We start from the raw sequence: 24,252 nt of genomic DNA, 5'->3' as shown, positions 1-24,252 counted from the left end.
CGCACCAGGCAGGCAAGTCACCAGGCGATCCTCACGTCCACCAGCCACCCAGCTATCTATATGCCTAATGATCGAATCACCAAGTACAACAGCTGTCCTAACCTTTCCCTCCCGGGCAACATTTGGAGATATATCCTCGGTGCGAAAGGATAATACATCCCCTGGTGGGCAGGTCCTGGCTACAGGAGTACTTCCTACTTCACCAGGGTGATGCTCTCCTTCTAGGAGACCTCCCTCCTCCAAGGTAGCACAGGGGCTACCTGACTGGAGGTGGGACTTCTCTACAACATCCCTGTAGGTCTCCTCTATGTACCTCTCTGTCTCCCTCAGCTCCATCAAGTCTGCTACTCTAGCCTCAAGAGAACGGACACGTTCTCTGAGAGCTAGGAGCTCTTTGCATCGGGCACACACATATGACACCTCACCAATTGGGAGATAATCATACATGTGACACTCAATGCAAAAGACTGGATAGCACCCCTCTCGCTGCTGGACTGCTGACTCCATCTTAGTGTTTTTTTGAGTTTTTCCGTAATTTAAAACTTGCTAAAGTATTAAGGATATCAGCCTATCACTAACTTACAGTTCCTCCTTTAAACCCCAATCTTCAAGTTCCGAAAGCACAAGCAAAATTTGTTCACTTACCAGAGAAATATCCTCTTCTCCCAGAACTTATTAGAAGGAAAGCTTTCGGCGCGCGGCACCTTGAGCAGAGGCCCCGAGTGGATCGGAACGGACCTGGGAGTCACTCCGGCGAAGGCTCCGAGGATATGCAGATGAGCTGCAAGTCCTCCACGGCACCTGAGAAGGCAACCGGTGGGAGAGCTGGGCACCTCTCAACCAAGAAAAGGCTTACCAGGGGTCTTTGAAGGTCTTCATGTGATATTTTATAAACTGATGATCTAACTCCAGTGTCCTGAACAAAAGAAAAGTATGGTTTCTCCCTTTTATAAATAATCAATATGTTTAGCAACAATTGATCCAAAACATCAAACACAGAGGCTAGATCAAAAAAATCACCAGGACAATCCAGCCATTATCCAATTTGCCCAAACATAACTTAAGAACAATGTTAGCTTCTTTCCCATGCCCTATCCTGAACCCAGTTCCAGAAGCAATGGGTGGGTCATTGTTACTGTTCTTCTGCTTGGACCTTCTGCAAGGTGAAGGGGTCAATCCTTCTACATAAAAACAGCTAAAAATCATAAAGCCCCTGGGTTTGACCTGACAGCTGAATTTTTTTTATAAAGTTTTGGGAGAACAGATTTCAGAATCATTGAAGGAGCTGTATAGAAAAGTGCTGGATTAGTGTTCAAACTAATGAGGCAGTGATAATGATGCTTTCTAAGGAAGACAAGAACTTGCTGAAGTTGGGTTCTTCCTGTCCCATCTCTTTCCTCAAAATAGTTATAAAAATATATGCAAAAATGATGGTTAATGGATTGATATTCTGCAGAACTTACTACTACTACTTACTACTACTTATCATTTCTGTAGCGCTATTAGACGTACTTGATGGCTTGTATGTATGTGGGCTGTGTCCCTGGAAGTAATGATGTGATGAATATGGGAGATAGAAGCAACACAGGATTAGTGGTGGTACTGTTCATAAGCTTTGACATTGAGAAGTCTGCTGCTGCTACTAATCATTTTTATAGTGCTAAAAGACTTATTCTTATGCGTTTGTGTACAGTACTGTGTCAGTCCTTGCTCGATAATCTAGTCAAGACAGACAAATGGAGATTAGAGAGTGTTTATTTTGAGAATGATTGATTAAAATATTGGGTATTGAACAGGGGGAAAATGCATTTTATATGGTTTCATGGGGCTATCTCTGGTATGTGCTGGAGAAATTTGAAGTTGGCGAAGAGGTCAGCAAAATTAAGATGCTATATTAAAGAGTGGGCATCTGCAGTCTGCCTGCAGCCCACCATTGAATTCTGTTCAGCCCACCAATGAATATGCAGCTGTTAGCTGATCTCCCTCCCTTTCAAGGTCTGCAGGAGAGACGAAAAGTGCCAAGCCCAGCACCAGCAATAACTTCAGCACAGTGGAGCCTTGTCACCCACAAGCATAAAGGCCCTGCTGGCCCTACCCATTCTAATGCATATGGAACGTGTCTGAGAAGGCAGGACCAGCACGGAGCTGTGCAGATATTATAGCTCTGCTTTTGTAAAGGGCTCTTTATGGGAACCACCAGTCTCTGGTCCACTCTCATTCACCGATTCAGTTTCTGTCAGCTCTGCTACATCAGTAAGTTCTGCTGTATTTGCTTATGGCCCTGCCAGAGTGACCCAGGCCAATCGAGGTGGGGGGGATGCTTGATTTTATTGATTGACCCAGCAGCCACTCTCCATCGCACTAAATATTAGTGTATTGACATGTCAAGGAATGAATTATCTGGGGTTGCAGTTTGATGTCGGGCCATGCACCCAGAGCTTAAAGATCAAGCAGCCATTCACTGCTGATGTCACTTGGAAGTCCCTGAATTTTTTTACTTTTATTACAACACTAGGATAAAAGGCCCATTTTGGAAATCAATGAAATGGGCGCTAGCAAGGTATTGCCTTTCTGCAATTAGTGTTTTGAAAGGGATTGTTAGGCTAAATGTGTTCTCTCCCTCCCTCTGAGTTGCAGGGCCGTCTCCCCCCTCCCTCCAAGTTCCAGGGTCGTCCCCTCCCTCCCAGTTCCAGGGTCTCCCCTCCCTCCAAGTTCTAGGGTCCCCCCTCCCTCCCTCCAAGTTCCAGGGTCCTCCCTCCCTCCCTCCAAGTTCCGGGGTCCCCCCTCTTCCTCCTTCCCTCCCAGTTCCAGGGTCCCCCCTCCCTCTGAGTTCCACAGTCCTCCCCGCCTTCCTCCGAGTTGTACCAGCTGTTGAAACTCCTTACCTTTTTAATGGCCGTCGTTCTCTTAGGTCCGTGATGCGTCTGACGTAACGTTTCGTGGCGTACCAATGGGTGAGCGATTGCGATCATTTGGCTAGTGTCAGTGCTCCGCCCTCGACGTCATCATGTTGTAATGCGAGGGCGGGGCAGACACTCATGGGCAAACAGCGATCTACACAACTACAGCTTCCGGCTCGGGCTTCAGGCTTCCGGCTTCATTAGAACGTTGGAGGTGCGTTTTATATAGAGAGATGAATAGAAAATTTGCTTGGTTTCCAACAATGTCAGCCATTTGTATATGTTAACACACAATTACTACAGATCATCTTATCAAGTCCCAAGTCCACTTACCTCCATTCCATTCCCATAAATGTGCAAGTTATTCATTAAGCCCTTTGTCCAGCTTTTTTAACCCCTTTATCCCCCCCCCCCCCCCCGCCCATCCTCACCTTCTCTTCACCTATACTAAGAAGTTATCACTCACTTCTTTCACTCCTTGCCTTCTCTGATGCTTATGCCCAGAGGTGGAGTTCTCCTCTATTTCAAATGTCAGGGTGATTAGCCCCAAAACTGTGCTACTTCTGTCTATACATCAGTCTCTCAGGCTTTCTGCAGTATTTAAAAGGACATAGCTCAATCGCTGCCATCTCATGCATCAGCTGTACCCAGCATTGCACTGGGGGCCCTTTGTCTTCTGTCAAATTACAAAGTAACCCATTTTACCAGAAACACTGCCACAGGAACTCTCCTTGCCGCCAGTGGCTTTTCATCCCCCAAAAGCGATAGATTATAGCTCGAATCAGTAGACATTTCTATGATAGTTTGAATCGCCTTAATAGCTGTGGACCACAGATTCCCTAGTAGATCACAATCCGGAAAGGAGTACCAGTGTTCCTATGTGATGTTTACGTTTAACACAAATGCTGTCTGCTGACAACATGAATTTCACCCCTCTACTTCTGGTCAGAAAGGTCCTGTGAACCAAATTATATTTCATCTACCTCAATGATGCATATTTTATCATGCTGTAAACATCTGCAAATCATTTTATAAATTCTCCTCCTCTCTTCCCCTCAATTCCTTTGCCATTTTGAAGACCATATATCTGCTAACTAGTCCAGATAAATGGCTTCTGTAGACCCCCCCCCCCTCCTCCGATTATCTTGTACAAAACTGCCAGCTTTTAAAAGGGAGGAAACCTAACAAAGTTTCTGTCTAATTCGCTGCATTCTATAATTTCTTTATATTTCCTATGCTGAAATTGGTGGTAGTGGTGTATTTGCAAAAATGGCTGTTTCCATATCATCAAGCTGATCAATCCATAGACTGGTGGGTTGTGTCCATCTATCAGCAGGTGGAGATAGAGAGCAAACTTTTGCCTCCCTATATGTGGTCATGTGCTGCCGGAAACTCCTCAGTATGTTCTCTATCTCAGCAGGTGGTGGTCACACACAGCAGCAGCTCTGGCTAGGCCTCCAAGCCTAATTTTTAGGTTTTGTTGAGTGCCTGGGGTTGAGGGCTCTTTTGAGCAAGTGCAAACCTGGTGGTGCCAGGTCCCTCCTTTTCTCCCCCCTCCCGCTGGCTCCGTTAAAAAAAAAAAAATAAAAATTTTGAACTTCCTTAAAGGCGTTTATTTCGACGTTTATTTAAACGTCCATTGCAGCTACTCACTGGGACACCAGGTCGTTACAGCTCGGAGCGGAAAGCAGGTAATTTTTACCTTTTTATAGCGGGCAGGGGGTTCCCCGATTCTTCTCCTCGTGGCATATGGCGTCGGAGGGCGAGGGCGCAAAGGGTCGCTCCCCGGATCGCTTGAGCGCTTCTAGAGGGGATGCGGGGGTCTTAAAGCCTGATTCGCCCTTGTTGGGTGACAGTTTCGTGACCGATGAATGTCCCGGTCCTTCCTCCGGCGTGGCGGTTTTTCCCGCCATAAACGCCCATCCCCCGCTCCTCGCCTCCGCCATCTTGGCCGGCCACGCGGCTCGGACGGCTTCTTCATGGGCCGCCCTTGAGGTTGGAGACATTAATGCCATGAACGCCCTTAATTTGGGCGACGGCACAAAAGCGGCTAAAGTTAAGCGCCGTTCTTCCCGCGCGGCTCCTTCGCGGAGTGTCGCGCCGGACGCCATTTTGGATGCGCAGCATGTCTCTCCCCCGCTCTTTCGAGCGCCAGTTGAGGGTGCGTCTGGGGCTGTTGCCCAGGCTGCAGAAGTGCACAGTCTGGGGGGTTTTTCCCCCGAGTTTGTTTTGCTGCTGCATCAGGCCTTCCTCATGCAAAACGCTGCCCCTGCTCCCTCGTCTGGTAAAGAGGTTGAGGTTCCCAGAGGTAAACGCCCTCGGGTTGATTCCCAGGCCTTGGAGGACTTTGTCTCCTCCGATGTAGATGAGGGCAGCGTCTCTGAGGTCTCCCAACGGTCCTTTGCGGATTCCTTGGAGGAGACGGATCCCCGCTCGGATGGAGCGGATGACCCCTCTGCAGCGCGGCTTTTTAGCCCAGAGGATTTGCCCAACCTGTTGTTACAGGCCATGGACACTTTGAAGATTTCCTCTCCGGAGGACGTCTCTCCCTCAGCCCCTGTTGGCTCTGCCATTATGCTAGGGACGAAGCGCCCGCCTAGAACCTTCCACGTGCATGATGCCATGCACACCTTAATTTCGGCTCAATGGGATGTCCCGGAAGCGAGCCTTAAAGTGGCTAGGGTTATGTCCCGCCTCTATCCTTTGGCTGTGAGTGAACGTGAGGCCTATCTGTGGCCTACCGTGGATTCTTTAATCACTGCGGTGACTAAGAAAACGGCGTTGCCGGTGGAAAGTGGCACGGCCCTAAAGGACGCCCAAGACAGAAGATTGGAGGCGGCCTTAAGGTCGTCCTTTGAGGCGGCTGCTTTAAGTTTGCAGGCCTCAGTTTGCGGCTCCTATGTGGCCAGGGTGTGCCTGACTATGGTGCAGCGGGCTTACCCCTCGGATCATTCCTTGAGGGCTGATTGGCCGGCCCTGGAATCGGGCTTAGCCTATTTGGCAGACTTGCTGTATGATGTCTTGAGGGCCTCAGCGAAAGGCATGGCTCAGACAATCTCTGCGCGGCGGTGGCTTTGGCTGAAACATTGGTCTGCTGACCACGCCTCTAAATCCCGCCTGGCTAGATTGCCTTTTAAAGGCAAGCTGCTCTTTGGGGTCGAGCTGGACAAAATCGTGACCGATCTTGGCACGTCTAAGGGCAAGAAATTACCAGAGGTCAGGGCTCGGGCTAGTACTCGTCCCGGTACCTCCAGAGGACGGTTGCAGGAAGCCCGTCGGTACCGCCCGGGCAAGTCGGGTTCCTCTGCCCCCTCTTCCTTCAAGAGGAATTTCTCCCCCAAGCAGCATTCCTTTCGCAGAGACCGCCGTCCCGGAGGTGCTCCCTCCGGTCCTCCCCCAGGGTCTCGTACCCAATGACGGGGCCTTGGTCCACGCCCCAGTGCAGATTGGAGGACGGCTGTCCTCGTTTCTGGGCGAGTGGACCACAATAACTTCAGACGCGTGGGTGCTAGAAGTCATCAGAGACGGCTACAAGCTAGAGTTCTGCCGACCCTTAAAAGACGGGTTTGTACTCTCTCCCTGCAAGTCTCCGGTCAAAGCTGTGGCAGTGCAGCAGACCTTGGACAATCTGATCCGCCTGGGCGCGGTCGTTCCGGTGCCAGAAAGTCAGCTTGGCAAGGGACATTACTCCATTTACTTTGTGGTACCAAAGAAAGGAGGTTCTGTCCGGCCTATCCTCGACCTCAAAGGAGTCAATCGGGCCTTGAAAGTGCGGCACTTTCGCATGGAGACTCTCCGCTCTGTTATAGCGGCAGTGAAGGCAGGAGAGTTCCTGGCATCCTTGGACATCAAGGAAGCGTACCTGCATATTCCCATCTGGCCTCCTCATCAACGCTTTCTGCGTTTTGCAGTCCTGGGACGACACTTCCAGTTCAGAGCCCTCCCATTCGGGTTGGCTACTGCTCCGCGGACCTTTTCCAAAGTAATGGTGGTCATCGCGGCCTTCCTACGAAAGGAAGGGGTACAAGTCCATCCTTATCTGGACGACTGGTTGATCCGAGCCCCCTCTTATGCAGAGTGCGGCAAAGCTGTGGACCGGGTAGTTGCTCTTTTGAGCTCCCTGGGATGGATCATCAACTGGGAGAAGAGCCAGCTGCGCCCGACTCAGTCCCTGGAGTACCTGGGAGTTCGATTCGACACCCAAGTGGGCAGAGTGTTCCTGCCAGACAATCAGATTGTCAAACTTCAGGCTCAGGTGGACCAGTTCCTAGTAGCCTCTCCGCTTCGGGTTTGGGACTATGTGCAGCTGTTGGGCTCTATGACGGCCACGATGGAAGTAGTGCCCTGGGCCAGGGCCCATATGAGACCTCTACAGCACTCTCTGCTGCAGCGATGGACTCCAGTGTCGGAGGATTACGCTGTGCGCCTTCCCTTGGATCCAGCGGTGCGCAAGGCGCTGAGCTGGTGGATGCAGACAGACAAGTTGTCTGCGGGAATGCTTCTGGTGACCCCAGAGTGGATTGTCGTCACGACGGACGCCTCGTTGTCGGGCTGGGGAGCCCACTGCTTGGGAAGGACAGCGCAGGGGCTCTGGTCTCCTGCAGAGGCAAAGTGGTCTATCAACCTCCTGGAACTCAGAGCCATTCGGTTGGCGCTTTTGGAGTTCATCCCGGTACTGGAGGCTATGAGTCTTTGCCAGTGGGCGGAAACGAACCTGGAGCAGCTTTCAGCGGCCCACATTGCCGGAGTCATGAATGTCAAGGCGGACTTTCTCAGTCGCCATACCTTGGAGCCCGGAGAGTGGCAGCTATCTGCTCAGGCGTTCTTGGACATCACGAAGCGCTGGGGCCAGCCGAGCCTAGACCTGATGGCGTCATCAGCCAATTGCCAAGTGCCGCGCTTTTTCAGCAGAGGACGGGACCCTCGATCCCTGGGAGTAGATGTTCTTCTCCAACAGTGGCCGACACAAGAGCTTCTCTATGTGTTCCCGCCCGGCAGGGTAATCCTGGTGGGTCCGGATTGGCCCAGACGTCCCTGGTATGCGGACTTGATCAGGCTCTCAGTCGACGATCCTCTGCGGCTGCCAGTGGAGCACGGCCTGTTGCATCAGGGTCCCGTGGTGATGGAGGATCCCTCCCCCTTTGGTCTTACGGCCTGGCTATTGAGCGGCAGCGTCTGAGGAAGAAGGGCTTCTCAGACAAGGTCATCGCCACTATGCTGAGAGCGAGGAAGCGCTCTACTTCTACTGCTTACGCCAGGGTTTGGCGTATCTTTGCAGCGTGGTGTGAAGCAGGCTCACTTTCTCCCTTCACTGCTCCAATTTCTTCAGTGTTGGCGTTCCTGCAAGAAGGTCTGGAGAAAGGCCTGTCGCTCAGTTCCCTTAAAGTCCAGGTAGCGGCTCTGGCTTGCTTCAGGGGCCGCCTGAAGGGTGCTTCCCTGGCTTCGCAGCCAGATGTGGTGCGCTTTCTCAAGGGAGTTAATCACCTGCGCCCTCCTCTGCACTCAGTGGTGCCTGCGTGGAATCTCAACCTGGTGCTAAGAGCATTGCAGAAGCCGCCTTTTGAACCCTTGTCGAGGGCATCTCTGAAAGACCTGACGTTGAAAGCAGTCTTTTTGGTGGCTATCACTTCAGCCAGAAGAGTTTCCGAGCTCCAGGCGCTCTCATGTCGAGAGCCTTTTCTGCAGTTCACTGAGGCAGGAGTGACTATTCGCACAGTGCCTTCCTTCCTGCCCAAGATTGTTTCTCGCTTCCATGTGAATCAGCAGCTCTGTCTCCCTTCCTTTCGTAGGGAGGACTACCCAGAGGAGTACTCTGCTCTTAAATATCTGGATGTGAGACGAGTCATCATCAGATACTTGGAAGGGACCAATGATTTCCGGAAATCGGATCATCTGTTTGTCCTGTTTGCAGGTCCTCGTAAGGGTCTGCAGGCTGCTAAGCCTACAGTGGCAAGATGGGTCAAGGAAGCCATTGCAGCGGCTTATGTGGCCGCGGGGAAGGTGCCGCCTATCCAGCTGAAGGCTCACTCCACAAGAGCTCAGGCGGCCTCGATGGCAGAGGCCGGATCCGTCTCCTTGGAAGAGATATGCAAGGCGGCAACTTGGGCTTCGGCTCATACATTCTCCAAGCATTACCGTTTGACTGTGGCGGCACGGGCGGAGGCCCGGTTTGGAGCTTCAGTGTTGAGGTCAGGGATTTCAATGTCCCGCCCTGGGTGAGTACTGCTTCGGTACATCCCACCAGTCTATGGATTGATCAGCTTGATGATATGGAAGGTAAAATTATGTATCATACCTGATAATTTTCTTTCCATTAATCATAGCTGATCAATCCATAGCCCCTCCCAGATATCTGTACTGTTTTTATTCTGGTTGCATTTCAGGTTCAAGTTTAGTCTTCAGTTGCTTCAGAAAGACTTCGTGTTCAAGTTTTTTCACTTGGATTCTTCAAGAGTTGAGACGAGTTTGTGTTACAGTGAGCTGCTGCATTCCTCTCCCCTCCGTTTTACGGGGCTGGATTGAGACTTAAAATTCTGCCGGCACTCCCTCCCGCTTCGTGCGGTTGTAGGGCAGCTTTGTACCCCTCCCGCTTCGGCGGTGTTAGGGTCAGTCAGCTCCTCCCGCGGTTGCGGTTGCAGGATAAGCCAGATCCCCCCGCATCGGCGGGTGTGGTGTCCCGCCCCCGCTCCGCGGGGATGAGCTGGACGGATTCCCCTCCCCCACTTGTGTGGGGATGAGCTGGGTTAATTCCCCTCCCCCGTTTCGGCGGTGGTGAGCTGGGCAGAGTGTCCCTTTGTGGGTGTAATTCTCTAAGTGCTGAGTCCTGCGGATGGAGCTTTGATATCGACATACTGAGGAGTTTCCGGCAGCACATGACCACATATAGGGAGGCAAAAGTTTGCTCTCTATCTCCACCTGCTGGTAGATGGACACAACCCACCAGTCTATGGATTGATCAGCTATGATTAATGGAAAGAAAATTATCAGGTATGATACATAATTTTACCTTGGGAGGCTCCATTGTTACTTAAACTGCTAAAAGAAGGGAGCTTCCATTTCTTTAGCCTGTGAGAAGTGTCCCAAGGTTGAACATCCTTCAACTCCCACACCCAAAAGTGCAACTAATCTATCCCCAGGAGGAAATCTGGATCCCTTATTATTTTTAAGAACAGTGACATCTTAGATGATTTATGGCCATCCAGCAAAGGAGAGAGCAACTACTACTACTACTACTTATCATTTATATTTTCTTTCCCAATTCATCCCCCAACTCTCTATAAACTGTATTTATGAAAGACAGCAGTTCACACCAGCTGTCCAGGAGACCCTTGGATGACTATATAAATACCTTAATATGGGATTTGTGCAGCCATGCCATTAGTACAGTAACATAGTAGATGACGGCAGAAAAGGACCTGCACGGTCCATCCAGTCTGCCCAACAAGATAAACTCATATGTGCTATTTTATTTATTAATTTTGAGTTTGTTCCCACCTTTTTCAAAACTAGCTTCAGGTACACTAGTTATTTTTCTGTGTCTTGAGGTCTCACAATCTAACTTTGTACCTGTGGCAATGGAGGGTTAAGTGACTTGCCCAAGATCACAAGAAATAACAGTACATAAGAACATAAGAGTAGAGCCATACTGGGTCAGACCAATAGTCCATCTAGCCCAGTATCCTGTTTTCCAAACAGTGGCCAAGCCATGTCACAAGTACCTGGCAGAAACCCAAATTTTGGCAACACTTCATACTACAAATCCCAGGGCAAGCAGTTGCTTCCCATGTCTGCCTCAATAGCAGACTATGGACTTTTCCTCCAGGAATTTGTCCAAACCTTTTTTTAAACCCAGATACGCTAACCGCTATAAGAACATAGTGTGTATATATATAAGTACTTATTTGTACCTGGGGCAATGGAGTGTCCAGTGGCTTGCCCAGAATCACAAGGAGCTGCAGTGGGAATTGAATCCAGTTCCCCAGGATCAAAGTCTGTTGCACTAACCACTAGGATTTATATGCTGTTCCTTCAAAATCAGTTTTGAGTATCTGTTTTTAGAGTTCTTTGCTCTCCATTTACATTTCTGAATAATTGGCTTTTATTGCACCTTATCTTTCTCTTTCAGCTAAATGGGCATTGTCTGCAGCAGGTCCAACAATTTAAGCAAGTACTTGTTACATGTTATACATTGCTTCTATTCCACAAACACCCATAGAGTTCTATGCAGATTACATTTAACAAGAGACTGGTCAATCTGCTGCCGGGAATTACACAGTTTACAAAGCTAATTCAAAATTCAGTTATAACTTATGTAATGGACTGTGGGGTGTACACAGATAACAACTTCTGGGGGTGTTATCAGGGAAAACGGACACTTAGTATAAATTACCACAGAACTTGCACCACAGACCTGGCTTCTGCCAAGTCCTCACTAAAGACAGTGTCAGATGAAAATGTTCCCTCTTATCCCAAGATCCAAGTTCCAGCATCCAGATAATAAACAGAACTAACTCCATACGAAGAGTATTATTATTTTATTTGTAGCATTTATACCCCGCTCTTTCCCGCTCAATAGCAGGTTCAGTGCGGCTTACAATGTATTGGTACAAGGTATCACAGAGATAATACAATGTATGGGTACAATGAATCTTAGAGGCAACACAGTGTATGTGTGAAAAGTATCACAAAGATAACACAATTGTATAGAGAAGGATAAGAAGAGGAGATGTGGGGGGAATAGAAGTGGGGGAAGGATTGAGGTATTGTTAATGTAAGTGGTGGATAGGTTGGTGAATTAAGTTGGGTCGTTTGGATAGGCTTGTTTGAAGAGGTATGTTTTCAGCAGTTTTCGGAAGGGTAGATGTTCGTTGGTTGTACGGATGTATCTTGGTATGGTGTTCCAGAGTTGGCTGCCTATTATGGAGAAGTTGGATGCATAGTAGGTCTTGTATTTGAGACCTTTGCAATTGAGATATGTTCGAGAAGATTTGGACCCATTCCTTGCTGGAAGGTCGATAAGATTGGTCATGTAGGAACCCAAGATGGCGGCGTGAGTAGAAGCACCCGCGGGAGCTCCTGAACCCTGCTCGAAATTTGCGCAACTGAGTTTCCTCAAACCCGAAATGGGTAAGAGGAAAGGGAAGTCTAGCTTGCCTGTCTCCACGGGCAAGGTCGATCCCCCTCCGCTGCGTCAGACGACGTTACAGGAATCAGGCCTTCGAGTGCTTGGAACCGGAGGTAACACTTTGGGTGGTCCGGGAGATCTTGGAGACCGGAGCGCTGAGGGAATTTCGTTGAGCCCTCCCCAGATAACAGTCCCCCCAAGACCGGGGGTTGAGGCGAAGACAACGAGGGAACGCTTAGCAGAATCCGGAAGTCGGTCCCCTGCAGGCGCGGCTGGAGACCCCGTTGCTTCTTCGACGCCGATGAGAACAACAGCCCAGACAGGTTTGCTGTCTGAAGGGAAGCCCGGCGAATCCCCGTGGAACCTTGGAGGGTTGACTAAACCACCGACTGTTACACTTGACTTACTATGGGAAGCAATTCAAGGCAGACGACGTTACAGGAATCAGGCCTTCGAGTGCTTGGAACCGGAGGTAACACTTTGGGTGGTCCGGGAGATCTTGGAGACTGGAGCGCTGAGGGAATTTCGTTGAGCCCTCCCCAGATAACAGTCCCCCCAAGACCGGGGGTTGAGGCGAAGACAACGAGGGAACGCTTAGCAGAATCCGGAAGTCGGTCCCCTGCAGGCGCGGCTGGAGACCCCGTTGCTTCTTCGACGCCGATGAGAACAACAGCCCAGACAGGTTTGCTGTCTGAAGGGAAGCCCGGCGAATCCCCGTGGAACCTTGGAGGGTTGACTAAACCACCGACTGTTACACTTGTCTTACTATGGGAAGCAATTCAAGGCTTGAATACCAACCTCCAGCAAATTTCAGGTATGTTGAGAGGAGAGGTGACTGAACTAAAGCAAGCTCAAATAGTAGTAAAATCTGAAATTGTAGAACAGAAGACCAAAATGGAGACTTTTGATAAAGATTTAGTAGCAGTGAATTCTTCAACTTTAATGTTGATAAAAAATAGCAATTTCCAGCAGCGAAAAATAGAATATCTTGAAAATCAGATAAGAGGCAATAATCTACGATTTCTAAATTTTCCTAAAGCCCCCCTCACCCCGGCTTTAGATATGCTTAAAAAATATTTTTCAGAGGTATTAGGTATTCCCCTTGAGGGACTACCGCCTATTACCAGGACTCAATATATTTCCGGAGCTGGTCTGAGTAAGTTGCCTATAAAGCCCCAGTCTGATGTTAATTTGACAGAATTTTTAGAGCAATCTCTGGAGGTAGTGACTGAAAGAACTACACTGCTGGTTACATTTGCTTTACAACTGGATCGGGACAATATATTTAAACTTTATTTCAGACACATGAACTCTCCTTTTCTTGGATCAAAAATACAGATATTTCCGGATTTTTGTAGAGAGACTCAAAGAAGAAGAAAGCAGTTTTTGACGTTAAAAGAAAGGGTTCTCCGATTAGGAGGATCCTTTATATTAAAGTTTCCTTGCAAATGTTATATTTCTTTGAATGCTGTTAATTACATTTTTTTTTTGACCCAGGGAAGTTAATTGAGTTTATTTCAACTAAAGAATAACTGCTGTGAATTCCTTGATTGCTAGCGCTTATCCTGGCTGTGATACTGAAGGTTCTATCTACTCTATATATATATATATATTTTTTTTTTTTTCTTTACCTTTCTGTAATTTCCTAGATCTTGGGTCAATATTTGTGGACTAAATAAGAGGATGTTTTTGCCTTTTTGAGATATCTAGTTAATACTTTAATGTGTGAAGTGTGTATCTATGTATTATTGCATAAATGCAAATTTAATAACTCATAAATAAAAAAAAATAAAAAAAAGATTGGTCATGTAGCTTGGAGATTCTCCGTGTAGTATCTTGTGGACCAGTGTGTGGACTTTGAAGTTTATTCGTTCTTTGATAAGGAGCCAGTGGAGTTTTTCACGGAGTGGTGTTGCACTTTCGAATCGTGATTTACCAAATATAAGTCTGGCTGCCGTGTTTTTAGCGGTTTGGAGTTTTTTTAGGATTTGGGTTTTGCAACCAATGAGGATGCTGTTACAGTAGTCAGCGTGAGTGAGTACTGTGGATTGTACCAGATTGCGGAAGGTTTTTTGGGGGAGGAATGGTTTTACTCTTTTCAGTACCCACATCATATTGAACATCTTCTTCGTCATAGCTTTTGCGTGAGTTTCTAGAGTTAGGTGGTTGTCTAACATTACTCCTAGGATTTTCAGGTTGTCAGATATTGGAATTGTAATGTCGGGGGTGGTCAAGGTGGTTGGGAGTAGGTTGGAGTGTCTTGATGAGACGATTAGGCATTGAGTTTTTTCTTTATTCAATTTCATTTTGAAGGCATTGGCCCAGGAGGCTAAGATATTCATGCCAGAGATTATTTTTCCAGAGATTTCTGTAAGGTTGGATTGGAAAGGGATGAATATGGTGACGTCATCTGCATAGATGAAGGGGTTTAGACCAGCTTTGGATAGGGATTTAGCCAGAGGAATCATCATAAAATTGAAGAGGATCGGGGATAGAGGCGATCCTTGGGGGACTCCGCATTGTGAGGACCACGCAGATGATATAGATGAGGTTATGAAAATAAAGGGTGCTCTTTTATTTACAAAAGCAGCAGAACAGCATGGAAATGCAAGCATCATGAAATGGCAGTTACTTTATCATGACAACAGCACAGACTGATCGCACATTCCCCCTAAGGCTCTTAGTGCAGCCTGTTTCTATAAACCCATCATGCTGCACGAAGGTACATGTCAAAACATAAGGACCTCGGATGATGCAGACGACCAGGAAATAGCAGAATGTTCCTCAGTCAGGCTGCACCTCAGATGGAATGCAACAGCAACCAACCTGATCTTAGTTTGCAGCCTCTCATATAGTGGAAAAGAGACCAACTGCATCTGGGTGATGACGTACATACCTGTCCTTGATGTCAATGCATAACAATGTTGTAGTTCTAAGGGCCACAATATTGTCCCACTGACACCACATTGATGAACACTTTAACCACAATGTCAGTGCTTCAGGTAAACGGGACGCGCTACCAAGTCTGGAACAATAGGTTTGGAACCTCCCAAGGCTGCTTCATTACACATTACAGATTAATCTCATGAACTCATCTATCTTACATATACTGAAGAGAAAACGACATTGACCCAGAATCTATCTCCCAACTTACCCTTCTCTCTCTATCACCTGTCTCTACCTACCTACCCATCCTATTACTACCCATCCATCCTTCTATTATGTTATACTTAATTTCCTACTTTACATAACAAAATTCTGTGTTACCTATTACTATGTAAGCCGCATTGAGCCTGCTTTTAGTGGGAAAGTGCGGGATACAAATATAATAAATAAATATTCAGAATGGAGCCATTCTGAGCAGTGTTTATATGGGACATGCAGGTCATGAACCATGAGATAACTTTACAACAGTAATTGAGAATTATGAGCAAAGTTAGGCCTCTGTGAACAGGCTATGAATAGGTTATTGAGCAGCTAAATAATAAGAAATACACAGAATGTGAATCTCATATCAGCTTGCCCTTCTGCTGAGGAGACAGGCAGATATGGAGTCATAACAAAGATATGTGTAGCGAGAGAATATTGTAAATGAAGTAATGTAAGGGGAAATTTGCTGCTGGACATGAAACGCAGATAATGGAAAAGACAACTTTAGTTGCTGGGAAGATGGTTTTTGCAAAGTAGGATAACCTTACTGACCTTACTTATGATAATCAAATATGTTATGGAGAGCTTTGCTTCTGTAAGAAAGAATTTACTAGAATATGCTGACTTTGTACTTCCAATACTAGCCTATGGGAGAAAAGAGTATAAAAGGGAGAATCATGGACAGAGGCAGTCAGAGCTAATGTCAGAGGTCACGTTTGTGTCCCGGTTGCTGTCTCATATGAGGATTAATTATATTATGTAGTCTAATTGTATTCCTGATTGGTAAGTATAATTAACAATTATTGATTATTCTCATATTATTACTATAGCCTTCTGTGTCTTTCTGTCTCTCCACCTGGTGGTGTTAGGACCATATTCTCTGGAGTGCTGGACATTCCAGCTTGCAGGTAAATAGTACCTTTATACTGGGGAGAGGGCAGCAGAGTGCACTATTCATAGCCACAACATCTTATTACACTCAGCTTCTCCAGCCATTGTATTGGCTCAGTTACGAAGGGAGTTTCCAGCAGTCCTTGGGGATTTTAGTACTGCCAGGCCTGAGCAACAGGCTTCAGCAAAGAAAGATGAAATTGGCCAAAGTTTGCAATTTTAAAGTTCAGGTTTTAAAAGCTGAACAGTACCATGTAGCGCTGCACGTGGAGTTTTAGGGGTTCTGTGAAGGGGGGGGGAGGGTTATTTTCAAAGTGTATTTGTCATGACTGCAGAACCTAAGCTAAAAGCCCACCTTTTTGATGCTGCTTTTAACTTAACCCTTATTCACTTTGTTCAGAACCCTTATTTTATCATCCTCACTTTAATATTCCCTTATCTCTTGTTTGTTTGTTTGTTTGTTTGTTTGTTCTGTCTGTCTGTCCTAATTAGATTGTAAGCTCTGTCAAGCAGGGACTGTCCCTTCATGTTCAAGTGTACAGTGCTGCATATGTCTAGTAGCGCTTTAGAAATGATAAGTAGTTGTAGTAATTTCCATGTAGGGCCGTTTTGTCCCCACAGGACTACACTAATAATATGGCACAGGACTACACTAATAATATGGCAGAAACTTGGAGGAGTAGCCTAGTGGTTAGTGCAGTGGACTTTGATCCTGGGGAACTGAGTTCGATTCCCACTGCAGCTCCTTGTGACTCTGGGCAAGTCACTTAACCCTCCATTGCCCCTGGTACAAAATAAGTACCTGAATATATGTAAACCGCTTTGAATGTAGTTGCAAAAACTTCAGAAAGGCGGTATATCAAGTCCCATTTCCCTTTCCCCTAAATAACCAAGTTTTAAAATTCTTGCAAAACATCACATAGTCGGAAATAAATCTTTTATAAATGATGGCAGGGAGTTCCACATCAAGGCAGCCTGATAATATAACAAATACTTGCCCTGCTAGCGAGAGGGACAGTTCCTGCCACCTATTGCATTGTCTTAATTCCGATATTTTATCTACTCAATTGTGCATAACATTCCAGTTGTTGCTAATATAAATTCCCAAGTACTTCAAGCAGTCAACTAAGGGGGGAATGCACAAAGCAAATGAGGCTTGCAACCTTTCAATTAGACTGGTTTTAGCCAGTTTAGCGTATTGCACTAAGGGTCTCGGCACTGCTTTTAATGTTCATGGAAGCAGTGAATGAAAACACTATGCAAATATATGAAAATTAGTTCATTAGTATTAAAATGTTTCCAAGCAATGCACAGAAAGGAACACATACCTGTAACTTTCCAAATTATCTGGCAGAACTGAGCTATCATCGTGTGAGGGCGACTTTTCTCAGTAGAGCAGTCCGGCAGCATTTTTTAATAGTATCTGCATGCATGTGTGTGGGGAAATACGCTATCTGCATGTATTTATATGCATGTGTTACTCCCATCGGAAAGCATTGTGCTATGTGTTACTCCCATCAGAAAGCATTGTGCTTTTATTTATTTTTTAATAGTATCTGTACGTGCATGGGAAATGTACCATTAAGTGGCGTACCAAGGGCAGGGCAGTGGGCGCGGTCCACAGAAGGTGAATACTGCAAGGGGGTGCAGGGAGCAGCCATGCATCTGTCTGCTCCACTGGTTCTCTTCTCCCTCTGATGTTACTTCCTGTTCTGGGGCAAGGAACCGGCGGTTCCACTCCACTCATTATTTTATAGACCTCTATCATATCTCCCCCAGCTGCCTTTTCTCCAAGCTGAAGAGCTGTAGACACTTCAGCCTTTCCTCATAGGGAAGTCGTCCCATCCCCTTTATCATTTTCATCGCCCTTCTCTGTCTCTTTTTTTGAGATGCGGCGACCAGAATTGAACACAGTACTCGAGGTGCAGTCACACCATAGAACGATACAAAGGTATTATAATGTCCTCATTTTTGTTTTCCATTCCTTTCCTAATAATACCTAACATTCTATTTGCTTTCTTAGTTGCTGCAGCACACTGAACAAAGGGTTTCAATGTATCATCAATGACGAGGACTAGATCCCTTTCTGTCTATTCACTCTCCTGTCATTCCCCTTCTTTTATCATTTACTAGTAAAAAAGGCCCGTTTCTGACACAAATGAAACGGGCGCTAGCAAGGTTTTCTTCAGCTCCCCTGCATCCACCCATGTCCAGTGACCCTCCTCTCCCCCTGCGCCCACTGCAGCCACCCATGTCCAGTGAACCTCCTCTCCCTTGCCACCCATGTCCAGCGACCCTCCTCTCTCCCCTGCCCCCCCTCCAGCCACCCATGTCCAGCGACCCTCCTCTGGACATGGATCAGCTGTGAGGCATGTTTTTTTTTTCCCGGGTTTTGAAGTTGACATCATAATAGCTACGGTGATGTCAGCCTGATCTACGGAGCCTAGCAGACCAACTTGGAAGGAGCCACGGTCCCAGGCAGCAAGACAGAACGCTGGAGGTGAGAATTATTATATAGGATTGGCCTCCCTGTTTGTTTTCCTCCTGTTCTCTCCTCTAATCCTTGCTTAATCCACATGTCCTCATAGCAGTTAATTCAAAAAATTATATTCCTGTCAGTCGTGTCCCTTTGCTTCATGATACTTTCCTCAGTTCTTGTTTGATGTTCCCAGTTCCCACCACAGCCTCTCTCCCAATCACCTTATTTATTTGGATTTAGCTCACTCTTTTTTCAGTAGTATCTCAAGATGAGTTACATTCATGTACACTAGGCATTTCCGGGCGGGGGCTTACAATCTGTTTGTACCTGAGGCAATGAGGGGGCTAGTGTGACTTGTTCGTGATCATAAGGAGCAGCAGCAGGATTTGAACTGCGCTTCCTTAAGCATCAGCCCTCGGCACTAACCACTAGGCTACTTCGCTCCTTACTTGTCCAGAAAAGTAGTAGTAGTAGTAGAAAAGCAAAATAACTTAGTAGTTAGATTAAAATACAGCAGTATAATTTCTCAAAAAGTAAAACAAAGAAAAATGCTGTTCATGGAATTCTTAAAAGCGTAGATTTAAATCAAGTGGAATGTGGCGCGCGTAGACCATTACCGCCCGGTTACTTCGTGAGACCTTACCGCTAGGTCAATGGCTTGCGGTACGGTCTCAGACCCAAAGTGGATGTGCGGCAATTTTCATTTTGCTGCACATCCATTTTTGGCCCCCCCAAAAAAGGCATTTTTTGTAGGTGCACTAAAAAATAATTCTATGCATACCCAAAACACGCATCTACACTACCGCAGGCCATTTTTCAGCGCACCTTAGTAAAAGGAGCCCTAATGGAAAAACCCAACTGCTTTCACTTTTTGTAACAGTGGCGTAGCTAGGGGGGCCAGGGCCCCCGTGGACTTACTACTACTACTTATCATTTCTATAGCGCTACAAGGCATACGCAGCGCTGTACACATACACAAAAAGACAGTCCCTGCTGAAAGAGCTTACAATCTAGATAAGACAGGTAAACAGACAGAACAATAAGGATAAGGGAATAAAGAGGTGAGGATAAAAGGACAGGGCAAGTGAGTAGTGGTTAGGAGTCAAAAGCGGTGGTATAGAGGTGGGCTGTAAGTTTGGACTTGAAAACGGCCAAAGACGGGGCTAGACGTACAGGCTCGGGTAGTCTATTCCAGGCGTAAAATGTGCAGGACGTCAGAAACAGAAGGAAGCCTTTTGTGAGCAGAAGAGGACCTCGGCTGGCGGGGGTTGGGGTCCCCTGCTTGCAAAGGTAGTTGGCGGCGGGAGGGGGGGTCGAGAGGGTCGGCGGTGGGGAGGGGCCAAAATGTGCCCCCTCACCTCGGGCTCTGGACCCCCCTCCCGCCGAAGTCTGGCTACGCCCCTGTTTTATAATGTAAACAGGCTCTACAACTACGAAAACTGTAATTTATTTCTTCTTAATTTAATGATTTTACAGAGGGAATGGATAATGGGATTTCCCTTAAGAACAGAAGCTTTCATTTAGACTTACAAAGTTCTATAGTGTAATTTTGTAAGTCTAATTGCTTTGAAATGACACCTCAGAGAAAACAACTGGGTATATAGCTGTTTTTAAAGTAACTTGAAAAATCTCTCCCATCCATTTGTCACAATTTTGACTTACCAAGCAATAGGTAGTCCTTGGATATCACAGATCTATGTTTTGTATATTCAAAAAAAAAGGAATGAAACTATAAAACTACCTTCCTGTGCTGTCTGCCCCCAACAGTGTCGTGTTTGTGAATTTTGAAATATGATAACCATTTTTAGTATGTAACAATTCTATGGGACTGTCATGAAATAAATATTTTTAAGGGGAGAGAGTAAATAACTAGCCTTTTAATCAATAGAAACAAGCAGCTGAGACCTAGCAGTAGCCAGCATTGGTTTTCATGCATAAAAGGCAAGGGGGCAGGTCATTGAGCTGGCAGGCAGTAACGTCATAATATGCAAATATTGAATTTGTACGGAACTCTGGGAAATGTCATGCAGTGTCTGTGGTACAATTTTTAATTATTCTCAGGGATGCTTTAAATGATAGTAACAATTCTCTGTAATAGTGAGCACAACCTTTGAGTAGTGATCATGTTTAAAATTGATTTTTAGGAGGCTATGGAATTTACCTCCCTTCTGTGTAAAGTGCTTGCTGAGAGGGGACATGGCAGACTTCCTCACCTTTGTTCATACTTACCTGGCAGGGGAGATACCATGATCAGGAAGGTGGTTCTCCCAGGGTGAGGCTCATCCATTGCACTTCGGTTGGGTTGACCCCTGCGATTTCCCCAAATGCGGGAAACTCGACTGCATAATTTCTGGTAGTGGGGGACTGCGTTCGCGCTTTCCCCTGCATATATCTGTTTTTAAAAATAGAAGATGTTGGGTTTTAGCTAGAGTCTCTGTGGTGTATATAACTGTATCCGTTTTTGTCCACTCATAAGGTTATCAATAGAAATCAAACAAAATAAAACATGGAAAAGAAAATAAGATGATACCTTTTTTTATTTGACATAAAATACATTTCTTGATTAGCATTGGAAGATTGCCCTTCTTCATCAGATCTGAAATAAGCAAATGTCTGCATGTATTTAAGAAATTCCCCTTTGTATTTGTAAAAAAAACCCATATACCACTAACTATTTCTGCTTTTTAATGCTTTTATTTCTTATAGATTTTTCCCCAGCTTCATTTCACTACCATGACATTTACTTTGATTACGCTTTTGTATTTTAAGAGATTTTAGGGCTACAATGTAATTTAAAAACAAAAATTTAACAAAAAGAACCCACACACATAATATAAAGGAATTCTGTATGCCCTACAATTGTACTCTTACACAAGAAAAAACATGCAATGCAACCTGTCGGCTATCTTCCAGAATCCACTTGCACTGCGTTATCACATAACATCCCAGAATCCACTTGCACTGTGATATTACATAACATCGTAGTCCAGAGACTGACAGACATTGTATTGATGGCCCTACAGACTTAGGCCCAGATGCATTAAACTTTAACGACCCTTTAACGAAGAATTTTCGAACCGTGGCATACATTAAAGGCCATTTCCTTGTCATCAAGCAGATGAAGCCATTACATATGGGTTGTGTCCATCAACCAGCAGGGGGAGATAGAGAGCACTCAACTTTTCACAGTGTCTCATGGCCAGCCAGCTCCACTGCCTCTTCAGTATTCTCTATCTCCCCAAGCAGGGTGGCTGCAGCTTCTTCGAGCTCCATCAAAAATCTGCCTGGGGGTGGCTCCTGGCTTGCCAGTTGTTAGCCGGGGTGTTAGAGGCTATAGCAGCTTCACTTTGAAGGCACATAGGTTAGCCCTTTCCCTGCCTTACCCATGCCCCCATGGATGTGGACATATTAGCTTGCTTTTCCCTGTCCGTTCCCATTCAGTGGATGCAGGCACATTGGTTCGCCTTTTCCTGCCTTTCCCACTCATCTGAGCCTCCGGAGTTCTTATTACCTCTGCTTTCCTCACAGCATAAAAAAAAATGGAACAGAGGTTTTCCTTTGATTCTTCTATGGGACCGGAGCTGTGATACTCGGTCCGGTGAGGTAAGAGTGTTTTCTAACTCCTCCGGAGTGGGCCCGCGATCGGGGCGTTTTGTGCGCGAAACCGCCATTTTGAATTTTCCCGCCATTTTCGGCGATGGCTGCAGAGAATGTAAAGCGCTGTTCCCAGTGTGGCAAGCGCAAATCAGTAGCGGGGCTCTGTAAATCGTGCTGTACATGTGTAAGAGCTGCCCGAGCATGGCGAGCGATGATTCTTCCTGCTCAGAGCTGGCAGCGGACGCCATTTTGAATTCTCCACATGGCGCGGCCTCCGTAGAGACGGAGAGCCCTGAGCCCGGGGGGGGGACGACCTCGAATTGAGGCTATTCAGAGAGCGGCTAGCCCCGGACGGGATCTGGGTGCCCAGGGCGAGTTTTTCTCCCCTGATTTTGTGTTGTTATTGCATAAAGCATACATGCTGAAAAGAGCTCTCCCTCAAGGGTCGTCTGAGGCCCCTTCTATTGTCCCCCCCCCCCCCCCCCCCGGTGGATTTTGGCCTGCGACTGCCCGCTGAGGCTATTTGCCCTGATAATTGGCATAAAGAAAAGCGTAGAAGGGCTAATTCCCCTTCAGATTGTGGCGCACCTCTTTTCTCCTCTCCCCCCCCCTCCCCCGTGGTCAGGCTGTGAGGATTCGGAGAGTTCTGGCAGGCCTTCGTGGTCTGAGGCCAGAGTCAGGTACAGAATTACCACAGGATCTGGATGATCCCTCCGCGGTGAGGATTTTCCACCATGATGAGCTGCCAGCGCTTATTTCAGATGCCCTACAGGTCCTTTCTATTGAAGAGCCTCACAGTGGCACGGCCTCCTCTGTGAATCCTAGGATGGCTAGTACCACAAAGCCTGCTCGAGCCTTTCCTTTGCATGACTCCATCCAAGAGCTTATTTCTGCTCAGTGGGCTGACCCCGAGGGACCTTTGAAAGTTTCCAGGGCTATGGGGCAATTATACCCTCTGCGTGAGGAGCATTTGGCTCGCTTTGCAATGCCTAAAGTAGATGCCCTAGTCACTGCGGTGACAAAGAGAACTACCTTCCCTGTGGAAGGAGGAGTTGCCCTGAAGGATATACAAGACCGTAGGCTGGAAGCAGCACTTAAACGGTCCTTTGAAATTGCAGGTCTTACTGTTCGGGCGTCTGCATGCAGTTGTTATGCTGCTAGAGCCTGCCTGGCGTGGTTGCAACAGGCAGTGGAACAGCCCGGAGATGGAGCGGAGCCCTTCTCGGATGTGGCTCCGCGGCTGGAGTCGGCCTTGTCCTTCTTGGCTGATGCCCTTTATGATATTGTCAGAGCTTCGGCTAAACAAATGGCAGTAGCAGTGGCGGCTCGCCGTCTTACTTGGCTACGACATTGGGCGGCGGACATGGCCTCTAAGCAAAGGTTGGTGAAGTTGCCCTTTTAAGGCCTTCTCCTATTTGGTGAGGAGTTGGAAAAAAAAATTTGTTAAAGGCCTGGGAGATCCTAAACCCCAGCGCTTGCCCGAAGATAGGCCGAGGCCTTCCTCCAAGGGCCAGGCGGTCCACTCCTCTTATAGACCTTGCTTCCATGAAGCTAGAAAGTACCGCCCGGGGCGTTCTGGGTTCACGTGCCCGTTTTTCAGCAGAGGAACTCCTTTCGCTCGGACAAGCGTTCTGCAGCCACCGGCTCTAGGCCTGGAGTTCAGGGGCGACCCTCTCAATGATGGTGCGCCGGCCCCCTCCTCGCTTCCTGTGATCAGAGGATGTCTTTCCCTCTTTGCCGAGGAGTGGGCCAATATTTCCTCAGATCAGTGGGTTCTGGAGCTGATCAGAGATGGCTACAGAATAGAATTCAACGCCCCAGCAAGAGACGTGTTTGTGGAGTCCCGATGCGGTTCTGCCGCCAAACGGGCGGCGGTAGAGGAGACTTTGCAAGGTCTGATTCAGTTAGGGGCCGTGTCTCCGGTACCTCTCGCCCAACACGGCTACGGCCAATACTCCATCTACTTTGTGGTGCCACGAAAAGGTGGGTCTTTTCGCCCTATTCTGGACTTAAAAGAATTAAACAAGTCCTTGACAGTGCGGCATTTCCACATGGAAACCCTGCGCTCCGTCTTTGCTGCGGTACAGCCAGGAGAGTTTCTCACGTCTGTA

The 24,252-nt window shown here is 47.1% G+C and overlaps 1 protein-coding gene and 1 non-coding gene across 4 annotated transcripts in view; both read left to right on the top strand.

Annotated features, from left to right (window-relative positions):
- The window catches only part of SLC38A9 (solute carrier family 38 member 9), a 247,993-nt gene that overhangs the window by 37,767 nt on the left and 185,974 nt on the right, over window positions 1-24,252 (top strand). The window lies entirely within an intron of this gene.
- On the top strand, window positions 20,766-20,929 carry LOC115463801. The gene has a single exon (XR_003941085.1). It is a non-coding gene; the product is annotated as a U1 spliceosomal RNA (small nuclear RNA).

Source organism: Microcaecilia unicolor, chromosome 2, assembly GCF_901765095.1.
Source record: "Microcaecilia unicolor chromosome 2, aMicUni1.1, whole genome shotgun sequence".
NCBI classification, from domain to species: domain Eukaryota; kingdom Metazoa; phylum Chordata; class Amphibia; order Gymnophiona; family Siphonopidae; genus Microcaecilia; species Microcaecilia unicolor.
This window is presented reverse-complemented; position numbering and strand designations above follow the sequence as displayed.